Source organism: Ranitomeya variabilis, chromosome 2 (assembly GCF_051348905.1).
Source record: "Ranitomeya variabilis isolate aRanVar5 chromosome 2, aRanVar5.hap1, whole genome shotgun sequence".
Lineage (NCBI taxonomy): Eukaryota > Metazoa > Chordata > Amphibia > Anura > Dendrobatidae > Ranitomeya > Ranitomeya variabilis.
The window spans coordinates 796,327,623-796,348,359 of NC_135233.1; the positions used below are offsets into that span (position 1 = coordinate 796,327,623).

Here is a 20,737-nt window from a genome sequence, read left to right on the forward strand (position 1 = left end):
GCTGAGGGCATTTTACTATATGCTCACACTGCCCCTTTAAGAGCAGGGGATCGCGTACTACAGAAGAGGATAGGGAGCACATCGGGAACCACATCATGGGGACCGGGCTGGTGAGAAAGCTGGCGTTCCTGCATGAATTGAGAAGGGGACAACATGCACGGGCACAGGCTATAGTGCTACACATAGTTAATTGGGTTTAAGTATAGCTTTTTTTGCTTGGAGATGAGGAGCTTCCAGCTATGAGGAAATGGTGAGAGTGTGGTGCCATTACATGTCCTGCTACAAACATTTAAAAAAAGTCTTTAAAGCTTAATAACCCTTGCCAAAATCAGTGACGATCTACACACTTAATGGATGTAATAGCAGTAGTTAATAGCATTTATTCTGTGCAGCACAGAGGTCCCATCTGCAGACTATCATTACTTGGGACAGTTGGAGAGCCACAGGATACAGACCCCTAATACTCTCTATGCAAGTCAATCCATAAATAGTTAAGATAGTTAAGATAGTAGCTATCATTAATAATGACAGGAATTACTTCGTATGCAAATTGCCTCTTCTGAGAAAAAGAGGACTTAACTCTATAGCGCCACCTGTTGGAAGTAGCGATCCTACAAGTCACAATCAACCCTTTAACGAGTCGTACAATATGACTTAGAATAAAAGCCAAATCAGTATCTCAATTCGCAGACACGGTGTTTCGGGCTGTTGGCCCTCGTCAGTGCGAAGCATGAGATCTGATTTGGCTAGGTGAGAGGCTCTGGACTGGGGTCTAAGGGGTAACGTTTCTCCTTATGGAGAGTGACATACCATCTCTGGCTTGTCAAGGTAAGGAGGCTTATTCGCCGTGCAATGCTCCTCTGGGAAATATAATATGCAAATTGCCTCTTCTGAGAAAAAGAGGACTTAACTCTACAGCGCCACCTGTTGGAAGTAGCGATCCTACAAGTCACAATCAACCCTTTAACGAGTCGTACAATATGACTTAGAATAAAAGCCAAATCAGTACCTCAATTCGCAGACACGGTGTTTTGGGCTGTCGGCCCTCGTCAGTGCGAAGCATGAGATCTGATTTGGCTAGGTGAGAGGCTCTGGACTGGGGTCTAAGGGGTAACGTTTCTCCTTATGGAGAGTGACATACCATCTCTGGCTTGTCAAGGTAAGGACTGAGGCTTAGGAATTACTTCATACTTAAAGGCTTATTCCCAACATTGAAAGTTCTCACCTATCCACAGCCAGAATGCTGTGTGACTTCAAGCAAGGAAGTTATCAGTTAAGAAGGAGGTCGTGTTGCTGGGTGGGAAATAGAGCTGGAGTGACAGAGGCTTCAGGTCAACCCTAGTCTGTCGGCCTAATTTGCATATACATTTAAATTCTAGTTTGTCAGTAATTGAGGAAAGGACTGGCTATGTAAAGGTATTGCTGGCCTTTTCTTTGATAGAGCCACTTGCATATAGATAATTTGGGGGTGAAATGCTGCTGAGAGGTTTCCTTTGAGCTGTTTTGCCTATGAATGCAATATAAAAACAGACCTATTGTGTTCAAGGAAGTGAATTTTCACATTTATTGTGAAGTCAAAGTTGAATTCCCAGAAGTAAGGTTAGATGACATCATATACCCGGATGCGGGGCTACTGGTATATATGCATGTGCTAAACAATGCAGTCAAGGTGACCATGTAAATATTGATCTGATTTGTGTCATCACCTTACCCTTAACTTTATCAGATAGGACACTCGGTTTTAGTAATGTAAAATGAGAGGTTTGTAATTGTGATGCATCAAGTTTTTAGACCCATGGTGCAATATTACTTCCATATGTCCGATCAATAAATATAATGTTAGACACTTCAATATTCATAACACAACTTAATCTTTTACAGCACATTAGATCAGAAAAGATTCCAACCAAAAATAATGTAAAAACATATTATTTTATTAATTACAAACATAAAAACATGTCTTAAAAAGACAGGGGAAGGACCTCCAAAAAGGCAAAAAGGGGTAGAAAACACAACATTATGCGTTCCAGTGCGGTTCACATAGTACGATTCTGGAAGTCCCCTCGGCTACAATCCAGGCGTCATGCAGTCCCGAAGTCAATTCGAGAGTGTTGCCCTCGATGATGTGGTGAGTGTTAATTGGATACTGGCATATTTAAACCTCAATGGGTCCCCCTTTGTCTGACAGGCCCCTGGAAGAAGCGAGCAGCGAAACGGCTCCCATTGGGTGTGAGGGGACACCGCTTTCCTACTGACTCCTGACTTCCCCTATAATAGGTAATATAACCTTTTCATGTATAACAACTCTGCTAAGCTTTTATTCACTTTCTTGGAACCTTCTTTATTATACTTTATACTGCCCTCTAGCTGGTTAATTTCTATAATTCATCATAGGTCTGGTTACTTTGATATCCCCACTACGTTATTTATGAATCCATGCTGTGTTTTCTCCCCCTTTTTTGGAGGTCCCTGTCCTTTCTTTTTATGACATGTTTTGAATATTTTATGGGGAACGCAAGTAAAACAAGCAATTCAGGATTAGGGAAAGAATCATTTGTAACATAAAGGTTTATCTATACAGATTTGAACTGAGTAAAGTAATTGATTCACCTCATCTGCTTTGTTTTAAGGCATAACAATGTCAGAGAGGATTAGAGCTTTTCTCTTGAGGAAGCACATCTTCAAAAATGTTTAGAATTAGTATGACGGGGGACAGTTTTACATGATGAGGTAGTGCTCTGGAGATGCCACAGATATTATACACCATCTGCAGAAGAGAGAGTCAGGGAGCTTCACCATAGCGTTGAAAGCTGTATGCTGAGGCTGGGAGTAATGAAACCTGGTGGGTGCGGATCCTGCTGGTGAACTCAGCCGTGAACAGTTAGAAAAGGAAAGGATTTCTCAGGCACTCCAACAAGGTTGGTGAAAATGATTGTTCTTTTATTCAGACATAAAGTGCAGCTAAAAACAGGGGAGTGGATTAAAAACCTTACCCATTTCTGGCGCGATACTGCACCCTTAGTCATAGACACTGTGTGATAGTGTTTCATCTGACTTGTACATGTTTGATGCAGCTCATAGCACATTTCAGAAAAGCAGCGCTAGCATTTTATAAGATTACTAAATATGACATGCAAAAGGCATCAAACATTTCTTCTTATATGTGCCACTCTGAACTATGGGCCTAACAGTGCTCATTGGAACCTTAAGTGGTTCAGAAATTTTTCTGTAACCAATGCCATCAGTATGTTTTTCAACAATAAGGTTGCGAAGGTCTTGGGACAGTTCACTGGTTTTACCCATCATGAGATGTTTCTTGTGTGGCACATTAGTAATGAGGCACCTCTTTATAGGCCATCTCTTGAACCGTCTGATGTTGTCTAAAAATACAGCTAACATCAAGCCCTGGTGTAAGTAATGGAGCGGTGTCTCTCAGACACCCCCATTACTAACCCAGTAAGTAAAAAGAAAAAGCACACACAAAAATCTTTATTTAAATAAACACTCCCCCACACTTTCCCTGATTCACCATTTCATTTAAAAAAAAAAAAGTTCCCACACAGGTCTGACAAAGTAAACCAAATCTGACATACTCCACAAATGGTAACCTGAAAAACATAAAGAGAGAGAAATAAAAACAAGACCCTGTCCCAGTTCACCAATTTATGTTAAAAAAGTTCCCTCCCAGGTCTGAAGTAGTCCAGCAAATCCCACAAAGTTCCTTCGAATCCATCGTCCAAAGTCTATGGAGCCTTAATCTGATGCTCCATGGGCTTTAGCAGTAGCCACTCCCGGCTCATGCTGCGCTCCCTTAGAATTGGCGACTATGAAGAGCAGTAACATTACTGATGTGACCACTGATCAGAACAGTCAGATCCTGAAGACCCAGCGGCTCTGAACAGCGGTGACATCAGTAATGTTACTGTTCTTCACAGTCGCCAGGTCTCACGGAGCACAGCAAGACCCGGCTCCTCTGAAGAGCAGGGACGTTAGTAATGTCACTACTCTTCAGGTGTTCCTGGTCATTCTGCGCTCTGGACGAGAGGGAGAGTGTGAGAGAAGATCAGATACTGTTCTGGTACTCAAACCAAACTTTCTAAAAAGTTTAAGGGCAGGAACCAGAACCAGAACTTCCATCAGTCCTCCCATCCCTAATTGTAATATGTTTACTACACCTATAAACAATGCAGGAGGATAGTGACCATGTAAATGTGCCCAGGGGGCTTTTAACTCTTATATTGACACTGAGGCCAAATAGGTTATTATTATGTATCTCCATAGCATTCACTGCTGTCTAAAAACGCATGTAAAAAATGCTACAAAAAAGCATCACATCTGCAATAATTTTTAGACCCGCATTTATTGCGTTTTTGACTGATTTATTTGAAGTGACTGGTTGAAAAAACACTGCATAAATGGTGAAAGAATCGACATGCTGCAGATTTACATGTGCACCAAATCTGAAACGTGTGCATGACACTTCCGGAATCTCATTCACTCTGCCGGCATCAGGAATCCCTTCAGGTTTTGTGACAAATCCACACAACAAAAAGTGACATGTGCGCGCAGCACTATGCATCCAGATGAGGAGAGGAGAAAAGTTCAGAGAAAGTTCATCCTTCATGATCTTGGTAAACTTTACACTACAGTTGTCTATAAATATATATTATACAGATCAACTTTCACAATGAACCAAGGAAAAATTGTCTGCACAGAACCTGCCTCCAAGCTTCAATCTTTCCATTTTTTCATTAGCTGAGGATAGCTAACACAGTTGTGTTAAAATGAGACTAACCCCTCAGTTACAGCATGTTCACACAGCTCTGTGCTTCAATGACTGTGAGAATGGCTACTAAAAGCCGTGTAGGTAAAAGGTATAACTAGTACATTCGTTATTCTCTCTTTGTTAATACTAGTTTATGGACATTTATAAAGGAGTTGGAGTTTAGAAAAATAAAGGAGTCAAAGTCGGAACTTTGGCTTACCAACTCCAGAACCCTGGTTAAGAGATTTACTAAGCAAAGCTTTTCAGAAAAACAGAAACAGTTAAAGCAACCGTCCACTCTTGTGCTGAAATGTAATGATGCCAACCTGATGCCCTTTGTTTTGCCTTTTCCTTTGGCACTCTGGTCTTCCTGTATCCAAGATGGCTGCTGTGGTGACACAGGAAGCAGTAGTAAGCCTGAGTCATGCCTCCACAGCACAATAAAAAGCAAAGGGAGTGTGGATTAGATTTACCAAGTGCTCTCCATGTCACAGTGGTGGCCATCTCAGTTGCTGAAGGACTCGATTTTCGGTCTCCGCGAAGGTCTTCACTTTTCATTACTGGGTTTTTGCTACCAAGTCTGAAAGCAGCATGATTCCTGCATCATGCTGATCTCAGAAAGGGAAGAAAAAACTTGGTAACAGAATCCATTTAAAGTGATCCTTCACCCTGGGGAAGCTGATTTCAGCAATGTATCATTTTCTGCACTGCTTGCTGCAGGTTTGATAAATTCATAGTTTTATCTGCTGCAGATAAAATCATATACTCAGTCCTGTCTAGGCCCGTTACCTTGCGAGTTGTAAACTCTGGTTTACCGCCCCCAGGACACGTCTCTGAACGATCACTCTGTCTCTTTGTCACTTCTGCTCCAGATCTTGCTATCCCTTCCTTTCATTCTCCTCTCACTTTAGGGACACATCCCAGAATGCAGCACTGCTCACAATGGACCTTAGGTCCATTCGCTATTATAAGGCAAATAATAACTTTAATCTTGGCCTACTGTCTGGCACAACACATTCTTTCACTAACAGCACGTATTAGAATTTACATTGTACATTATTAACACTTATACATCATATTTCACACTACACCACATAAACTTGTTTCATATTTCACACTACACCACATAAACTTGTTTTTTCAAGGGGGAACAAGGACGGTATGTCAATCTCCTTACATAACCATGCCCACCCAACTGATTGGCAGTTTTTGTGTATACTGTGCATAGGCAGAAAGCTGCCAGTCATTGGTGAGTGTGTGGTTGGCCTTAATGGCAGCAGGTTTGCTATTCCTCTAGTGATTGTTTACTGCTGATAAAAACAGCAGCCCAGTGAGTGACACATCTCTGGAATCATGCTCTCTGCCTCTACATCATGCTGCTCTCAAAGTAGGTACCGAAAATCTGGTGACAAATTTCCTTTAAGAGAAGTTGCTTACGAATTGTGCCGATTTAACAATACCATTTTTGTCCTTGCATCCTTTTGAAACCTTATTTCATTCTTATAAAGCCGTTTTACTGATGTATTTCTCTATGGAAATTACATGTTATATGCATGATATTATGGGTGTCAGCAATGGATGTGGCTAAAATGAGTAAACCTGCGATTTAAAAGAGGTCCATGAAGACTATATTCCCTATAGCAGTCAGTTTTGCCTCACTAAGCAGGAAGATGTATTTGTTTCTTAATACTAATGTTATCTACAGTTGTGCTCAAAAGTTTACATACCCCTGCAGATTTTTTTTCAAAGAATATGAATGATAGCACCAAAAATTTTTCTCCACTCATGGTTAGTGGCTGGGTGAAGCCATTTATTGTCAAACTACTGTGGTTTCTCTTTTTAAATCATAATGACAACCCAAAACATCCAAATGACCCTGATCAAAAGTTCATATAGCCTGGTGATTTTGGCCTGATAACATGCACAGAAGTTGACACAAATGGGTTTGAATGGCTACTAAAGGTAACATCCTCACCTGTAACCTGTTTGCTTGTAATCAGTGTGTGTGCATAAAAGTTGAGTGAGTTTCTGGGATCCAGACAGACTCTTGCATCTTTCATCCAGCCACTGACATTTCTTGATTCTGAGTCATGGGGAAAGCAAAATAATTGTCAGCTTATCTACAGGAAAAGTTAGTTGAACTGTATAAAACAGGAAATGGATGCAAAAAGATATCCAAGGAATTGATAATGCCAGGCAGCAGCGTTCAAACTGTGATTAACAAATGGAAAATTGTTTGGGATGCAAAGAAAAACCCACAAATAACATCAGCTGAAATACTGGAGTCTCTGAAAACTAGCGGTGTGGCTGTTTCAAGATGCACAATCAGGAGGCACTTGAAGAAAAATGGTCTGCATGGTCGAGTCACCAGAAGAAAGCCATTACTGTGCAAATACCACTAAGTATCTTGCCTACAATATGCAAAACATCACAGAGACAAACCTCAAAACTTCTGGAACAAGGTAATTTGGAGTGATGAGACCAAAATTGAACTTTTTGGCCAAAACCATAAATGTTACATTTGAAGAGAGGTCAACAAGGCCTATGATGAAAGGAACACCATTCCTACTGTAAAGCACAGAGGTGGATCGCTGATATTTTGGGGATGTGTGAGCTACAAGGGCACAAGAAACTTGGTCAGAGTTGAAGGAAAGATGAATGCAGCTCGTTATCAGCAAATACTAGTGGCAAATTTGCATTCATCAGCCTGGAAGCTGCGCATGGAACATACTTGGACATTCCGACTTGACAACTATCCGACACAAGGCCAAATCGATCTGTCGTTGGCTGCAGAAGAACAATGTGAAGTTCTGGAGTGGCTATCTCTGTCTCTTGACCTCAATATCATTGCGCCACTCTGGGGAGATCTCAAGCACACAGTTTATGCTAGGCAGCCCAGGAATTTACAAGAACTGGAGGTTTTTTGCCAAGAAGAGTGGGCAGGTTTACCATCTGAGAAGATAAAGAACCTCATCCACAACTACCACAAAAGACTTCAAGCTGTCATTGATGTTAGAGGGGGCAATACACGGTATTAAGAAATGGGGTATGTGAACTTTTGATCAAGGTCATTTGGATGTTTTGGGTTGTCATTATGATTTAAAAAGAGTAAACACAGTAGTTTGACAATAAATGGCTTCACCCAACCACTAACCATGAGTGGAGGAAAAGTTTTGGTGTTATCATTCATATTCTCTGAAGAAAGGCTAAGAAAGCAAAAATTCTGCCGGTGTATGTAAACTTTTGAGCACTACTGTATATAGTGTAAAACATAGGGACAGACCAGACATAGCTTGGCTATTACAAGGTATTACCTTATTACAGGGAGGATATTTCTAGTTTCATGGAGCACTGTAAATATAGACTACACCTATGACATTGTCCACCACTGGTTAATATTTTCAGCTATCTGTCTTTATTGTTACGGTGCATGCCATAAAATGTTCCTGCTGTTCGTATAAACTTAAACAACATCCGTTAATTATACTTATATGGAACATTGAATAATTAATTGGCTTGAATGCACCAGACAATATATTATATCCCAGAGGAAATAGTCCCATGCACGGTTCTTCAGGAGGCTTTGTTTATTGTCCTTGAATACGAAGGTTTTTATTTCTAAATCCTTCAGGTTAAAAAGGCATTTTATTTCAGAAAAGATGATGAAAATGTCAACAAGCAGTTTCCTTTAGAAATAAAGGGGTTGTTAACCTTTGGGGACAATTTTCTTTTTACTTTTATACATGTATTTAAGGCTAGAAATTATTTTTGCAATGGGGTTTCATTAAAAATGTTGCACCATTTTGCTTTTGCAGATTTTTCCCACTTCACATTTAACTTTGTGCTCTGTAGTCATAAATCAGTTGAGAAGATCTCAGAAAAAGACAGATAACTTACAGACTCCACGCCAGACTGTCATAGCGGACTGACTTGCAGGCTATCCATTAACTTCTGCACTCATCAATAGACAGAGGCAATAGAAAGTGAATGTTGCAACATTTTTAATGAAACCCAATTGCAAAAATGATTGTTAGCCGCAAACAATTGGGTTCAGTTCTGGGCACCAGCTGGGCCAATCCAAAACTTTGATCTTCTTCTGGCAAAACCATTCTTTTGTTGGTTTGGAGGTATGCTTAGGGCCATTATCATGCTAGAAGGTGAAATTCCTTTATATCTTCTGCTTGTTAGCAGAGTCCTGATGCAAAATTTGGTGCAAATTTGTCTGATGTTTGAAACTGTTCAGAATTCCTATCACTTTGACTAAATCTCCAGTTCCAGCTGCCAAAAAAAACACACGAAAGCATATTGCTGCCTCCACCATGCTCTCTGTGGGTATAGTGTTCTTTTGGTGCGCACGGTGGCTTTGCGCCAAACATACCTTTTGGAACTACAGCCAAAAAGTTCAACCTTGGTATCATCAGAACATAATAAATGTTTGCACATGCTTTTAACAATGTAGGTTTTGGCAGCACATAGCCTGGCTTGGATGTTTTTCTTTTTATCAAAACACTTCCATCTTGCCATCTTTCCCCACAGGCCAAAAATATGAAGAACATGGGAGATTGTTGTCACATTCAGTTGACAACAAGTACTATTCCTGAATTTCCTGCAGCTCCTATAATGTTGCTTTAGACAATTTGGCAGCCTACCTTACCAATTTTCTTGTCTTTTCATCAGTTTTTTAGATCCAGGTCTAGGAAATGTCACTGTACCAAATTTAAGCCACTTCAACATGTTCTTTGTTATAACTAATTCCTTGGAAAGTTTTTTGTTCCCTTATCCTGAATAATAACTTTCAGCATTGAGATCCCTTTGCTGTGTTTTAAGCTGTTTACAGACCACAGCTTTTGCTGTAAAATGCAACTAATAATATGTCAGGAAAATCCTAATAAAAGTTTAGCTGTTCATATAGAGTTAATCAGAATCACTTTAAATGATATACTGGTCCACTCACACTGGCGAGCAGCCGGCATATAACTCGGGCTGGTGCTATCCGATATGTCATGTGATTCCACAAGCTCCAATGTAATAATATTGAGCAGTGCCGACTCGCGTTTATTTCTCATGCTGATACATAGAATACTAGTTCTTATTAATTGATGCAAAGGCTTTTTTGGGCCCCCAAGAACCAGATCTGGGTGTGACGATTTCCACTGCACCCTCTGTTGCTACATCTTCATGCCAGCTGTGTTTGATTTTTTTTGTAATATTTAACTATTTTAATCTTTAGGCTCTGTAGGTAGTAAATTAAATTATACTTTAAAAAGGAAGATTTCTGTCTATCTTTTTTTCTAGAAAATGAATGATTGTAAATTTCAAAGGGTCAAAACAAGTGCATAAGGCTATTTCTAAATATAAAAAAGACTTTCCCATCCATCACATTACATCTGTTGTCCGTTGTGTACTGAGAATTTAATATTAGCCCATGCTGAAGGCATTTCCTTTTCCCAGATCACTGAGGTGTAATCTAACCTGCATAAAATGTGATTGGGGTTATTTGACTGCCAGGATAATCTGCTGCAGCTGACATGCAGATCACAGCACTGACCATATTATACTACGACAGCTAATAAAGTACCTTCAGCTTATCTGTGTATGCTTGGATCAAGAATTCAAAGTATCTGCCATGTTCATACACAGTTCCATCTGTTAAGAGTCTCAGCCACATTTGTCAAGCCACTGAGATGTTGTCACTGACCCACCCATTACCATTTATTCTCGGAATAACTTTATTCACTATAATGCTAAATCTGGCCATACACTTTAAAACTTGGTAATTTTAGTTGACCTTATTTTAAAAAAATGTTGTCATGGCTAACAAATTTTTTGGGGGCTAGATTTTTTCTGATCATTGGCCATTTGCATTTGCAATGTGCTTAATCTGCCAGATTAGTGTCACTTGTATGTCAGGTGTGACAGACAGTCATCCTGGATCCGTCTGTAGAAGGTCTTTGCATTTAGCTCAAGCACCTTCTTGATTTTTGCATCTCTGTTATGGAGTGATATCCTTCTCCCTTCAGGACTGGATAGTTACCTCCACCTTCTGATGCTAATCACACACCTGTGCTGAAGGTTTAAATACATTTAATTGCTGCAGCATGGTGCAGCATTAGCAGGTATTAGCTCATACTTGCCTTAGTCTTGTAGGAGGTTCTAGCAGTCGTCTAGTGTCTTTCCCTGAGGACCCTTGGAGGATTGCTGGTGGGACGTCTCGGTTGTCTTCTCAAGCTAAGTGTTTTCCCCATCCGTCTTAACTCTCTGTCTTTAGTTTTAGTGGGGATTGACTACCCCAAACCTCATCCCCTCCCTAGATAGGGCCTTTTGCTAGGGTCAGGCAGGGATTAAGTTCCTGCTCGGCAATAGATGCAGAACCTATATAGGGACATTTAGGGCAGACAGGGTGATTTTAGATCTGCCTAGGGGTCTCCACTCCCCTTCTCCCTAGTGTTCGGGCTCACCCTCCCTATTCCCGTTGTTGTTCACTTACTTATCCTTCACCCAGCATGACAATTAGTCTGTGATATATCTGATGGATTGTTCATATAAATGATCCTATGGAAAATTGATTGGCTTCTTTCTGATCAACCATTATACTATGTGTATAGACAGCTTTAGCCCCGATACGCACAAGTGTATTTTTTATCCATATCACACAGATCCTGAATATAGATGATCACATTGATTCAATGTGAATTGAAGTTGAGTTGAATTTGGTGAAATTCGCAGGGCCTAGGTGAATTCTAACAAATTGCAAATCAACTAGTGTGAATCACCACAGAAATGGCAGACACTTCTTTACACATTGCAGAAGATTGCATTAGTCACAGAAAGCTGACATAATAATAATAATTTTAATTTATATAGAGCCAACAAATTATGCTTCACGTTACGATTAAGTGGGGACATGTACAGACAATAAAAACATTGCAAAGTAACACACAGTTCACCAGTTACAGGAGAAGTGATGGCCCTGCTCACAAGCTTACATTCTATAAGGATATAGGGGGGCACAATAGGTAAAAACTTCTTGTCGTGTGTGGTCCAGCCATAATTATAATAAATGGAGCATTTCAAATAAACTGCATGATCCGGTCACCAGCCACTATCTGTCAAAGTACAGTTACCAAGTGCTGTTAGGTGCATGGAGGATGTGGAGACAGATGAATAGGAGGGACCAGATTCTGAGGAAAATTTAGAAAGTGGGGATTGGGAAAAGATAGACTAGTGAAGTGAGCTGATAGGCCTGTGTGACGCCCAGGAGACCAAGGTACCCAGCACCAGATCAATGAGGTCTGTCTCTTGAGGGGGATGTCACTAGTGGCTTGACCCGGTGCTGTGGCCTCAGGCGATGCACAGTGTAAGGGATATCATGAAGGAACAGACACTTACTTGATAAGCAGCAGGTCCTCCCAGCTGTGATGACCCCGATCCTGGATCGATGGCTATTGTCCAAATTAAAGACTGAGGCGCTGAAACGTTTAACCAGTTTACTTCAACAAAAAGGGATTCGCAACCAATACTGTCACCGGAGTCTGTATAAGAACTCTGAATTACTTTGACCCTGTCAGGATTTCCACCTCTTATTATGCGCAGTTTCTGTATGGCCCTGCTGCTGTATGTGAACTGGCTGCCGACCCAATCTGTCCCTTCTGTGCTCTGGTTCGACGGACAACCCGAGTCCTTTTTGTCGGCTTACCCCCTCTGGGAGTACCGCTGAACTCTGTGTCTGTTGCTGCGTCTTACCCTAGTGAAGCTGATATCACCTCACGTCCTTCCGGTTGCTGAATTATATATAATGAATATAGCCACGGATCCGGTATCCGTCTCTGCGCCTATTCTGGGTAGTGATTATTGCTACCCGGTTCTCAGAATGTCCTTTTTCTCTATTCCTCTTTTCCTACTATGGGTACTATGGGCCTATAATCCATCATAGGGCTGTTAGGAGTTCAGTTATACGACCTCTCACTTTCAGCTCCTCAACCCAACTGCCAGTCCTTTTCTCAGACCGGAATAGATCAAGGTGAGTCTCTGGAGCTCCCCCTTCTGGCCGGAGATGGTAGTGCAGTCTTGCTATTTTAGTATTTGTATTTGGTGTCAATAACTATTTTTGTGGCAAATACCCCTAGGGGCGCCACATTCCCCCTTAGTTAAGAACAGTACTCCGGGACTGTGGGACGATAACATTTTGAAATAACAATTGATATGTACAGAGTCTTAAAAATGAAAAGTTACAAAAACCACTCAAAGAAACAAAAAAATGGAATTCTGTAAAAAGTCACTTCAAATAGCGTCCATTAATACAGTTCTATCCTTGAAGGTACTAGGAAGCAAAGTTCACAAAGCAGTCTTTCCGGAGCTTTGATTTAGTGTTTCCGGGCTGATAAAAAGTTCAAGAATATGCAAGAAGTTCATACAGGTAAGTCTCTGTAGGTACTGGGCTTAAACGTTACAGAACGATAACAATGACTATAGTCTTATAGTTGGTAATCCGCATACCTGGCCGGTAATTGACCCTGGGTACTACGCTGGGATCTATGTAATAGCGGTGTCTCTTTATGTGGTGTACTACTGTCTACTGCAGATATAGTATCTGCTCTCTCTGCTAAAGATAATTCCACCACTATGGGGTTGGCAAGTCCACCGTGAATGGGTTGAATAACTTCTGGTTCTGGCTGGACAACTTCTGGCTCTTTCAACATTTCCGGACATAATTTAAGATTGTCTCTTGACACTAGTACAGATGTTAAACCTCCGTTTTTGCTAATGAGACACATTTTAGGATTATCCATTCTTGTTGGTAAAACTGTGTAGGGTACGGCTTCCCATTGATTATCCAGTTTATTGGTTCGATGATTCCTCTTGAGTACTTGGTCACCCGGTCTTAATGGAGTTGCTAGAGAATTCTGGTTGAAAGTTCGCTCTTGTCTTTCTCTGGTTTGCTGAAGGCTTCTTTCCACACTCTCTTGCACTTGGCGATACTGCTTTTGCCGTACGATATCCCAATTGGAGTCTTGAACTTCTGCGTCTGGTTTCAGAATTCCCATTTCTAGATCGATTGGTAATTGGCCAGGTCTTGCACGCATAAGGTAAGCTGGGGTACAGTTGGTAGAGCTCACCGGAACATGATTATATAGATCCACCAAGTCAGGCAATTTCTCTGGCCATTGATTCCTTTCCGTTTCAGGTAAAGTCTTTAGTAGGTCTATCACAATATGGTTCATCTTCTCACATAAGCCGTTTGTTTGTGGATGATAGGCCGTCGTCCGGATCTTTTTGCAACCATACATATTACAGAACTCTCTGAAGATCTCTGATTCAAAGGCTGTACCCTGATCGGTGAGAACCTGTTCCGGATATCCATGGGGTCTACAAAAGTACGTTTGGAATGCTTTGGCTGCTGTTTTTGCTGTCAGATCTTTTACGGGTACTACTACCAAGAAGCGTGAATAATGGTCCACGATGGTTAAGGCATAAACATAACCGGACCGGCTCGGTGTCAACTTCACGTGGTCCATGGCTACAAGTCCATCGGTTGTTTGGTGATTATGGGCTGCAGTGGTGCTCTTTGGCTCTTTTGATCGTTCCTTCTGAGGTTGCACGGGCCACAGTTTCTACACCACTGTTCGATTGATTTTCTCATCCCGACCCAATAAAATCTTTCTCTCAGAAGTACTTCTAGCTTTTTCCAACCAAAGTGACCAGCACCATTGTGGTAAGCCTCGAGGACCATCCTCACATCTTGTTTAGGCACGATAATCTGCCAAACCAATTCATGTGTTTTCGGATTGGTGTATCTTCTACAGAGTTTCCCTTGATACAGGAACATTTTGCCTCTCTCTTTCCAGAGTTGATGCGTCTCTTCTGGGGCATCCTCATCGGGATATGCACTTTGCTCAGTCAACAGTTCTTTCACCAACTTCACAGCCGGATTGCTATCTTGGGTGTCAGCTCATCTATGGTGTGCTAACGGATTAAAATTCACTTCTTGTTGTTTCTGATAGGTACTTGACTGACGATGTTTTGCCTTGGGCTGATGGAAGGCTGATAGTTCAATTTCTTCAAGCACCCCCGTTTCTTCTTCTACATCTCTCAAGTGTGGCATCCGGGATAGGGCATCGGCATTTCCATTCTTGCGACCTGCTCGATACTTGATCATGAAGTTGTAATTAGATAACCGGGCTATCCATCGCTGTTCTAACGCACCTAATTTAGCCGTGTCTAGGTGGGTCAATGGATTGTTGTCAGTATAGACAATAAATTCTGCACCGGTCAAATAGTGTTTGAAACGTTCAGTCACAGCCCAAACTACTGCCAGTAGCTCCAATTTGAAGGAACTATAATTTTCTGAATTTCTTTCAGTGGGCCGGAGTTTTCTACTTGCAAAGGCGATGACTTTCTCCCGACCTTCTTGCTTTTGTGACAGCACCGCTCCCAATCCCACATTACTGGCATCGGTGTAGAGGATGAAAGGTTGATGGTAATCCAGGTACACCAGAACTTCTCCGGTTAGTGCCTTCTTTAGTTGTTCAAAGGAGTCTTCTCTTTCATCGTCCCACTGAAAAGGAGGGTTTCGGTTTGAAGGTTTCTTCGTCTGCCCTACCAAAGCGTCTTGCAAGGGTGCTGCCAACTTGGTAAATCCTTTTATAAATCTGCGATAGTAACCCACTAATCCCAAGAATTGCCTCACTTCTTTTGCGCTGGTAGGTCTTGGCCAATCCCTTATGGCAGTTATTTTCTCGGGATCCGGTGCTACTCCCTCCGAACTCACGATGTGTCCTAGGTATTGTACCTTTGGCTTGAGAAGGTGACATTTGGATGGCTTGATTTTCATGCCATACCTGGATAAGGCTTCGAACACCTCTGCCAGGTCTTTTAAGTGCTGTTTGTAAGTCTTTGAGTAGACGATCACATCATCTAGGTACAGGAGGACGGTCTCGAAGTTCTTATGTCTGAGGCAGCATTCCATCAGCCGCTGGAAAGTACCGGATGCGTTGCAGAGTCCGAACAGCATGCGATTAAATTCGCATAGACCCATTGGTGTGGTGAATGCCGTCTTTTCCTTATCTCTCTCAGCCACAGGGACTTGCCAATACCCGCTTGTTAAGTCTAAGGTGGAAAAATAATTAGCAGATTTCAAAGCAGTCAAGGACTCTTCTATCCTAGGCAAGGGATAGGCGTCTTTATGGGTGATGTTATTAATCTGCCGGTAGTCTACGCACATTCTCATGGTTCCGTCCTTTTTTTTGACAATCACTAGAGGGGCCGCCCAGGGGCTACAGCTATCTCTTATTACCCCGGCCTGTTTCATCTCCCTCAGCATATCCTTCGCATATTGATAGTGAGCGGGTGGTATTGGTCTATATCTTTCTTTTATTGGGGGATGGTCACCGGTGGGGATTGTATGTTCTACCCCTTCTATCCGTCCGAAGTCCAATGGGTGTTTACTGAAGACTTGTTCATATTCGGTCACTAATCTATACACCCCTTGTCTTTGATGGGTAAGTGTTATGATGACCTGGTGGTTAGGAGCACCCGGAATGACCTGATGAGCAAACTAGTAATACAGGACAAGCTCTGGGAAGTGGGAGCTCTGCTGACCGCAACCACTAATCCTATCACAACACACTAGAAATAGCCGTGGAGCGTACCTGACTCTGCCTAGATGCCTCTTCACAGCCTAAGAGCTAACTACCCCTAAAGATAGAAAATAAAGCCTACCTTGCCTCAGAGAAATTTCCCCAAAGAGAAAGGCAGCCCCCCACACATATTGACTGTGAGTTAAGATGGAAGTCACAAACACAGGAATGAAACAGGTTTCAGCAAAGGAGGCCAGACTTAGCTAAACAGGCAGAGGATAGAAAAGGTATCTTTGCGGTCAGCACAAAAAACTATAAAAAACCACGCAGAGTGTGTAAAAGAGACCCCCGCACCGACTCACGGTGTGGAGGTGCCACTCTGCATCCCAGAGCTTCCAGCTAGCAAGGCAAAATCAAGATAGCAAGCTGGACAAGAAAACAGTGATAAACAAATAAACTAGCAGGGACTTAGCTTCTGCTGGAGTAGACAGGTCATCTGAAAGATCCAAGAGAGATCTGAACCAGTACTAGGACATTGACAGCTGGCATCAAGTAACGATCTGAGTGGAGTTAAATAGAGCAGCCAGCCTAGGACTAAACGAGGTCAGCTGAGGAAAGAACCTCAGAACCAGCAGCTCCACTCACAGCCACCAGAGGGAGTCCATGGACAGAACTCGCCGAAGTACCATTCCTGACCACAGGAGGGAGCTCGAGAACAGAATTCACAACAGTACCCCCCCCTTGAGGCCCCCAGGCCGATCAGGATGAGCCAAATGAAAGGCACGAACCAGATCGGCAGCATGAACATCAGAGGCAACAACCCAGGAATTATCCTCCTGACCATAACCTTTCCACTTGACCAGGTACTGAAGTTTCCGTCTCGAAATATGAGAATCTAAAATCTTCTCCACCACATACTCCAACTCCCCCTCAACCAACACCGGGGCAGGAGGGTCAACGGAGGGAACCATAGGAGCCACATATCTCCGCAATAACGACCTATGGAACACATTACGGATGGCGAAAGAAGCTGGAAGGTCCAAACGAAATGACACAGGATTAAGAATTTCAGAAATCTTATAAGGACCAATGAAACGAGGCTTAAACTTAGGAGACGAAACCTTCATAGGAACATAACGAGACGACAACCAAACCAAATCCCCAACACGAAGTCGGGGACCAACACAGCGACGGCGGTTAGCGAAACGTTGAGCCTTCTCCTGGGACAATGTCAAATTGTCCACCACGTGAGTCCAAATTTGCTGCAACCTTTCCACCACAGAATCCACACCAGGACAGTCCGAAGGCTCAACCTGCCCTGAAGAAAAACGAGGATGGAAACCAGAATTACAGAAAAAAGGCAAAACCAAAGTGGCCGAGCTGGCCCGATTATTAAGGGCGAACTCAGCCAAAGGCAAGAAGGACACCCAATCATCCTGATCAGCAGAAACAAAGCATCTCAGATATGTTTCCAAAGTCTGATTGGTTCGTTCGGTTTGGCCATTTGTCTGAGGATGGAAAGCTGAAGAAAAAGACAAATCAATGCCCATCTTAGCACAAAAGGACCGCCAAAACCTTGAAACAAACTGGGAACCTCTGTCCGACACGATGTTTTCCGGAATGCCATGCAAACGAACCACGTGCTGGAAAAATAATGGAACCAAATCAGAGGAGGAAGGCAATTTAGGCAAAGGTACCAAATGGACCATCTTAGAGAAGCGATCACAAACCACCCAGATGACCGACATCCTTTGAGAGACAGGGAGATCTGACATAAAATCCATGGAAATATGCGTCCAGGGCCTTTTTGGGACCGGCAAGGGCAAAAGCAACCCACTGGCACGAGAACAGCAGGGCTTAGCCCGAGCACAAGTCCCACAGGACTGCACAAAAGAACGCACATCCCGTGACAAGGAAGGCCACCAAAAGGACCCAGCCACCAAATCTCTGGTACCAAAGATTCCAGGATGACCAGCCAACACCGAACAATGAACCTCAGAGATAACTCTACTAGTCCATCTATCAGGGACAAACAGTTTCTCCGCTGGACAACGGTCAGGTCTATCAGCCTGAAACTCCTGCAGCACCCGCCGCAAATCAGGGGAGATGGCAGACAAAATTACCCCCTCCCTGAGAATACCAGCCAGCTCAGGAACTCCCGGAGAATCAGGCACAAAACTCCTTGAAAGGGCATCAGCCTTCACATTCTTAGAACCCGGAAGGTACGAAGCCACAAAATCAAAGTGGGAGAAAAACAGCGACCATCGAGCCTGTCTAGGATTCAACCGCTTGGCAGACTCGAGATAAGTCAGATTCTTGTGATCAGTCAAGACCACCACGTGATGCTTGGCTCCTTCAAGCCAATGTCGCCACTCCTCGAACGCCCACTTCATAGCCAACAACTCTCGATTGCCCACATCATAATTGCGCTCAGCAGGCGAAAACTTTCTAGAAAAGAAAGCACATGGTTTCATCACCGAGCCATCAGAACTTCTTTGAGATAAAACAGCCCCTGCTCCAATCTCAGAAGCATCCACCTCAACCTGAAACGGGAGCGAAACATCTGGCTGACACAATACAGGGGCAGAAGAAAAACAATGCTTCAACTCCTGAAAAGCCTCAACGGCCGCAGAGGACCAATTGACCACATCCACACCTTTCTTGGTCAAATCAGTCAATGGTTTACCAACACTAGAAAAATTAGCGATGAAGCGACGGTAAAAATTAGCAAAGCCCAGGAATTTCTGAAGGCTCTTCACAGAAGTAGGCTGAGTCCAATCATAAATGGCCTGAACTTTAACAGGGTCCATCTCGATAGTAGAAGGGGAAAAAATGAAGCCCAAAAATGAAACCTTCTGAACTCCAAAGAGACATTTAGACCCCTTCACAAACAAGGAATTAGCACGAAGGACCTGGAACACCATTCTGACCTTCTTCACATGAGACTCCCAATCGTCCGAAAAGACCACAATATCATCCAAATATACAATCATGAATCTATCCAGGTACTTTCGGAAGATGTCATGCATAAAGGACTGAAACACAGATGGAGCATTAGAAAGCCCGAATGGCATCACCAGGTACTCAAAATGGCCCTCGGGCGTATTAAATGCTGTTTTCCATTCATCGCCCTGTTTAATACGCACAAGATTATACGCCCCTCGAAGATCTATCTTGGTGAACCAACTAGCCCCCTTAATCCTAGCAAACAAATCAGACAGTAGCGGCAAAGGGTACTGAAATTTGACGGTGATTTTATTGAGAAGGCGGTAATCTATACAAGGTCTCAGAGAACCATCCTTCTTGGCCACAAAAAAGAACCCTGCTCCCAACGGTGACGACGACGGGCGAATATGCCCTTTCTCCAAGGACTCCTTTATATAACTCCGCATAGCGGCGTGTTCTGGCACAGACAAATTGAACAGTCGGCCCTTCGGAAACTTACTACCAGGAATCAAATTAATAGCACAATCGCAATCCCTATGAGGTAGGGCACTGTATTTGGGCTCATCAAATACATCCCGGTAATCCGACAAGAACTCAGGGACTTCAGAAGGATGGGAAGACGAAATTGACAACAATGGGACATCACCATGTACCCCTTGACAACCCCAACTGGACACAGACATTGATTTCCAATACAATACTGGATTATGGACCTGTAGCCATGGCAAACCCAAAACGACCACATCATGCAGATTATGCAACACCAAAAAGCGAATATCCTCCTGATGTGCAGGAGCCATGCACATGGTCAATTGGGTCCAGTACTGAGGCTTATTCTTGGCCAAAGGCGTAGCATCAATTCCTCTCAATGGAATAGGATACTGTAAGGGCTCCAAGAAAAAACCACAGCGCCTGGCAAACTCCAAGTCCATCAAATTCAGGGCAGCGCCTGAATCCACAAATGCCATAACAGAATAGGACGACAAAGAGCAAATCAGAGTAACGGACAAAAGAAATTTTGGCTGTACCGTACCAATGGTGGCAGACCTAGCGAACCGCTTAGTGCGCTTAGGACAATCAGAGATAGCATGAGTGGAGTCACCACAGTAAAAACACAGCCCATTCTGACGTCTGTATTCTTGCCGTTCAGCTCTGGTCAAGGTCCTATCACATTGCTTAGGCTCAGGCCTCTGCTCAGAGGATACCGCCGAATGGTGCACAGTTTTGCGCTCACGTAAGCGTCGATCGATCTGAATGGCCAAGGACATAGACTCATTCAGACCAGCAGGCGTGGGGAATCCCACCATAACATCCTTAAGGGCTTCAGAAAGACCCTTTCTGAAAATTGCCGCCAGGGCACACTCATTCCACTGAGTAAGCACAGACCACTTTCTAAACTTCTGACAATATACCTCCGCTTCATCCTGACCCTGACACAAAGCCAGCAAGA

At 42.9% G+C, this 20,737-nt stretch overlaps 1 protein-coding gene across 4 annotated transcripts in view; it reads left to right on the top strand.

The window, feature by feature from the left end:
- Positions 1-20,737, top strand: part of FILIP1 (filamin A interacting protein 1) — a 306,718-nt gene that overhangs the window by 136,882 nt on the left and 149,099 nt on the right. Inside the window, exon 2 of one of the 4 annotated variants that reach the window (XM_077289879.1) lies at positions 2,189-2,277. The exons of the other annotated variants lie outside the window; for them this stretch is intronic. The gene's annotated coding sequence lies outside the window, so the exon portion shown is untranslated. The remainder of the gene's footprint in view (positions 1-2,188; positions 2,278-20,737) is intronic. 4 annotated transcript variants of the gene reach the window in all.